Here is a 5915-nt window from a genome sequence, read left to right as displayed (position 1 = left end):
TAGTATCAGTGTTAGCTTGGTATCTTTGTGCAGTACAAACACATCTTTAGTATGGTGTTCCCAGAGGTAATGGTAAGGAGAGAGATTTCTTCTTTCAGAATGAAATTCATTCCTAGGCAGAGAGCCAGTGTAGGGTTTCAAGGAGATGCTAGACTGCTGCTTGCTCTCTGCAAAGGTCTGAGGGCACAGACAGAAGTTACATTTGTCGTGTGATCGGCCTCTTGAAAGCACTGTATAGCTCCGCACTTACAGAAGAGCATGGCTGCAGAGCACTTTAAAAATGCCTGATCGTGCAACCATTTGAACCTGATTACACGAGGGTTCAGAGGAAAGCTCTCCAAAGTGGACTGCCTTCATTAACTTCTGCTAGTGCATACGGGGAGCAGAGGCTGGGGTGATGCAGCCCACCCCCACAGCCGGTGCTGTCTTCAGAACGGGATGGGGAGAAGCAAACAAGATTTTGGGATGTTGAACATATTTTTGGATTATGTCATATTTAAGGCCTCTGTTTTTGAGAGATTTTGAGTTTTTAGGAGAAGGGAGAAAGAACTGTGAAAAGAACGTTCTTACTAGTGCATTCAAACTTAGGAAATAGTAGTTCTGTGCATTATTTGCAAAGGTGTCAATACTGTATATAGGGTGTCTTCAGAGGCATTACCTTAACTAATCTCTTTCTGTGCCTTATCTCTTTCACTCCCTCTTTGTAATATACTGAAGGCAAATAAAAATGGTGCAGTTGCTGCAAAATGAACTCATTCTGAAAGGAAATGCAGTTACAGTTTTATTATCAAAACAGTCACCAGTCATATTAATTAATATCTTAAGATTCTTTTCTGTATAGAACTACAGTACAAATTCAATACGGCCAATAGAAATGCAAACTAGAGATGAAAATATTGAGCAGAGAGCAAACTGAGTCTGATCCTGTAACTGGATCCTTTGAACATGAGCTGATGCACAGTGCCAGTAAACAATAGGTTAATTTTCCATAGCATCATTATCCTGTTCTTCATTTTATTATCATTCTACATAGGGTGACCATATGTCCCAGTTTGGCTGGAGTCCAGTGAAGAGGTGGAGTGGCACGGTGTGCCAGGCAGGTGGTTGGGCAGGCACCACTGCTGCTGTGCAGGAGCAAGGCAGGTAGATGTATGGTCACCCTATCTAAGATGCCATATCCCTACATTTCTTGCTCCTGCACAGTGGCAGCACCATGCTGCTCTGCCTCCCCACTGAAATCCAAACCTGGGACTTTTGACGAACCAACCAGGACCATCCTGTGGAATCCAGGACTGTCCCAGACAAACCGGGGTGTATTGTCACCCTAATTATATAATAATATTTGATGTAGGCCTTGTCAGTACAGAGATTTGTATGAGACAATAATTAACCTTCTCGATGCCCATGTAAGGTAGCCATGGCGAGTATTATTTATTCCCTTTTAAGCAAGAAGGAAATTGAGTCAAAGAGCTGAAATGACTTTCCCATGAACAGGTAGCAAATCAGTTTTCTGACTGAAAATCTCCAGGAAGCCACTGCTGTGCCCCATCCTACCAGTGAAGTAATCCAGTCTACATATCTGTGTTCTTGCTCTAGCCGGACTGTTTCCTGTCTACTGATATGTTGTATTTTGAATAGTTAGACTGTATTGTCTTCCTGACACTCAGGCACATGCACATGAATGAAAGCACTTTTAATAATGTGAAAATCATTAAAATCTGCCCTCTGTTTTGTTCTTTGTATGGCAGTATTGTAATTAGACTTTGCATCTTTTGGGTTTCTGGATTTCTCCTGTACCTATACTAGTTCACCCCAACCTTTTGTGGTACTATTGGCAAGGGAAGAAGATTGTGATGTCTGCCAGGCTTGAGACATTTTACTCAACTGTTCCATGCTTCTGTCACTAATTTACCTTGGCGGTCAGAGTTCAGTTTCTATCCAGGGTAGCCACAAGTGCGGGTCTTCACATAAACTCATCTTCCAATTCCAGCTTTTTTAATCAAAATAGATTTTAGTGGAATAGGATAGTGAAAAAGGGAAGGATAAGTACCATACAGTCTATCAAAAAGAAAAGCTCTGCTAAGCTAAGCTAAGGAATTATGTTCTAAACTATCGCTGTACCTGAAAAATCCACATAATAGACTAAACAGAACTTTTCCTATGTCTGTTCAAGGTGCTAAATGCACCAAGGAGGCATGTGAATAAGATCTCCCCTCTCCTTCATGACCCTTGTTTGGTTTGTCAGCATGTCCTAAAGAAAATCCCTCACTCCTGTGCAACTGCAAGTGAATTTGGATTTAAACATTCCTTTATCCTCCAGGAACAGGGTCAGTGACCATCCCATAGCTAGTAGGCAATACCTCCTTTAGTGTTATATACACTTCTATGTGACTACAGCATACCTAGCAATCAACTTCAGCAATTTCACATACCACTTTAAGGAAGAAGCTCTGTGAAAATGTTGATTGAGCAATTTTTTCTATAGCACTGATAAGCAAAAAGGTGAATGGCCCACCTCTCCTTAGTTGTAAAACAGGTGTGCAGCACAAAACTGACTCATAAAGGTAATACAACTTTTATTTTACATCACAGGTCCCAATGATGGGAGTCTTTGAGGCGAAGGGGGAAAATCAAAATACAAGTCCCTGTTTTGACATGAGTATCCTGCAGGGAAATCAAAAAGTTTTATGCAAATCCTTTTAGTTTGTCATCATACTGGGTCCTTTCATTTGACATATTAAAGAAATTAAAAGTTGATGCTTTTTCACTGAGATGAAACGAGACTATAACTGTCTGCATTTCTCAGTTTTTTTCTCCTTTAGGCTGAGCTCTGTCTTGTTCACACAAGTGTTTTGCATACATCAAAGCTATTATGATAAACCACACACAAGAATTCAAGGAGCAGTGGCCATCCCCAAGTTGAGCTGTGCATCTCCCAGTGATGTCAGTGGGTTTCCCATGACTGGGTCCCAGCTCCTCAAAAGCCAAGGGAGTTGAGGGACTGTTCCTTTAGAAATAGTATATAACTAAAAAATGGAACATGCTAGAAATATTGTTTGTACTGATTTCAGTCCTCAGCAAGCAGCATACAAACAAAATCCTCTTTCTTTCCCTTCTGTTTTTCTCATTAAGTGACAAGAATAGCTAAGGCCCAGATTACTAAAGAAGTAGAGGCCTACTTGCTGTTTCCTTAGATGGGTAAGGGGAAAGGGTCTAAAGCATTTTCTAAAGGGGAGTGTTTCTCTCTCCAAACAACATAGTTACCAGTCTCGGAATGAGGGAGGGTGGGAAGTATTTTCTGCTCATGGTGTTCACAGTTGATCCTGATTAGTGGGTTGTGCCTGGTAGTGTATATCTTCTGCCCTTCGTGAATTCCTTTGCACCTTTAAATGAATACACCTTTTTTATGAGCTGTGTATTAGAAATATTCTTCTGCATATCAGCCTGCTTATCTTGGATACACTGCTGAAAATGGGTCCTGCCAGGCCTTGCGTTCTGCTGACTTTTGTAAATGAAGCGTGATCCTCAAATCATACTGGTTTATATAAGCTGAAGTAGTACACAAATATGCAAGATTTTTTGCTGATGAGAACCCTTCTGGATCTGTTTGCAGCAAGTTTCTTAGTGAGAGTTGTAGCTGTGACTTGGAATTACGTCTTAAATTTGTTTGGTGGGTGTGAGTCCAGGGTTCATGGGATTTGAATGACTGTCAATGACTCCCATTGGGAAAACTAATTATTAAGGTTGACTGTTTGTTTGTTTGTTTGTTTGTTTGTTTGTTTGTTTGTTTGTTGGCTAAATGGATAGATAGGCAAACAGATTTGGTAAAAATGACCCTTTACCTTGGCTTTCCTGTCTGACCTGGTGCACACTGAAGCCCTCTTTAGCAGTTTGGCTAGAAATATAAAGAGATGCTGAAAGGTAGAGAAGCGGAAGGATAATGGCTGTCTTGTGCCCAAAGCAAAAGAGTAACAGTTATGAAACTGGGTTCTGTTCTTTGCGTGACCATAGAATCCCTTTTGGACCATGAGGAAATTAGAGGTACTTGCCATTTCTGCATCTCCTTTTGCCCCCTTGGTTTAAAAATGGGGGTGCCATGCAATTTAGTTCAGTAACCTGTGGAAAATGCTTTGAGACTTTCCAATGCAAATTATGATAAAACAAAGTATTATTTTGTATTAAATACCATTTCCCAGTTGCCTAGCTCTAGCAAGGATCCCTCCACCACAATGGCCCCTGAGCCAGAGCTCCTTCTCTTCCTCACCCCTCCCTGGCTGGTTTTATTTTTTTTTTTGGGGGGGGGGTTATCACAAGACTACATAGCCTGGCTATGCTTTCAGAAAACAACTACATTTCCCAAATGCCCCTTTTGTACATTTTTATGGCAGTATGAATCTGGAAACCAGTGGCTGGTCCTTGGAGTACTCCCAGGCTTGCTGAAAGATGATGCCATTATTTTATACTCTTAACGTTCTGCCCTGTTGTGCATCCCAAGCTCTTATTTGAACCTCATGGCAGTGGCCAAAATGGGAGACCAACAAGCAAGAGGTAATGTCCCCAGGAGTAGGAAGGACAGCCAGGTGACAAGAAGCAAGAAATATTAGATTACAGAAGCTGATTGAGCATTTGTCTTTTAGGGAAGCAGATCACAATCTGACTGTAGGACAGAGAGGATGAGAAAATTAGTTGTGGCCTGGCTTGGAGAAAGAGATTCATGGGAATTAGTCATGCATCTGGCTGCCTATTTATTGGACAGAGTTATTGCCTGGGGAGTTAATGCTTGAGGCAGGGACTAGTAGAGGTTAGGGATATATTTTTTAAATAAAAAAGCAGAGTTGTGACTAAGGATCCAGACTTTTCCAAACTTCAGAATCCTATTATGCAGCACTTGTGAATAGTCTTCTTTTAAAAACTAATGCAAAAATAAGGAATGCAGGGTGAAGAACTTGAATGATTTTATTGCAGAAAAAACTGATTGCACGTAATAGACAATAAGTATTGATATACTGTGGACTCCAGTGTAGAATAGACGACTGTGAAGGACTGCTTATTTCTGAAGCATGACTTTTTATTAAGTAGCTCCTTGGAAGTCAAGAGAGTATTGAATGATACTGAAGTGTAGCAAAAGTATGTGGCAGCTGATTCAGCAGTGACATGAAAAGTGCTGTTGTTGAAGTACTATGCAGATTTAGCTAGGTAAGGTATAATATTATGGCTTCAAGCAGTGGGTTAGAACAGCTTTTTGTCTGCATGTATCAGGAAGTTGATGGCATGGTAGAGCAGTGTACTTGCATGTGTACAGTATACATCCTTTTACTGACAGGAATTGCTTTAGTGTCTCCAGGTTTTACAAATTGAAATAAAACAATATATACCAGCTTGTGCAAACCCTTTCACTTATTTTGTGATAAAAACAGACCTACATCCTTTCTTTTCAAGTGTTTTCCTTATGGGAAACAGTTGAAGAAATGGTAAGGCATACATATCTGTTATTAAAGGAGTAATGCATGCTGTGCTGTTATCAGTTACACCAGGAATGGGCAAAGTCTGGCCACCAGTCCGGATCTGGTCGGCAGTGGACTCCATTTCCTAGCTGCCCCTGCACGTGGCTGGGGCCAGTCTCCATGGAGACCCCAGCTGCACCTGTCCTGTGAAAACTCAAAGCTGAGGTTGCTATAGAGGCCAGCCCCAGCCATGCTGACAGGGTGGGTGGCAGAGCAGGGTGAGGGGCTGCTCCAGAGCTGCTGGGATCTTGTGATGGGAGAAGCTTGCTCCAGAGCCAGGGCAGAGCTGTGATCTGTAGCCTGCGTGCTTTGGGCAGGGCGCAGAGGCAGGGGATTGCAGCTCTGCTCCAGCTCCTTGCAGCAATGATAGCCTGGTTTGGAGCAGAGACAGAGGTGTAATCCCCTGCCTGT

General features: G+C 41.9%; 1 protein-coding gene across 14 annotated transcripts in view; it reads left to right on the top strand.

Moving 5' to 3' along the window:
• The window catches only part of KIAA1217 (KIAA1217 ortholog), a 423945-nt gene that overhangs the window by 342016 nt on the left and 76014 nt on the right, over nt 1–5915 (top strand). The gene's annotated exons all lie outside the window — the stretch shown is intronic.

The sequence above is a fragment of the Gavialis gangeticus genome, unplaced genomic scaffold, assembly GCF_001723915.1.
Source record: "Gavialis gangeticus isolate Ggan-Ray unplaced genomic scaffold, GavGan_comp1, whole genome shotgun sequence".
Classification (NCBI taxonomy): Eukaryota; Metazoa; Chordata; order Crocodylia; family Gavialidae; genus Gavialis; species Gavialis gangeticus.
Note: the sequence above shows the minus strand (reverse complement) of the source record. Positions and strands in the feature narration are given on the sequence as shown.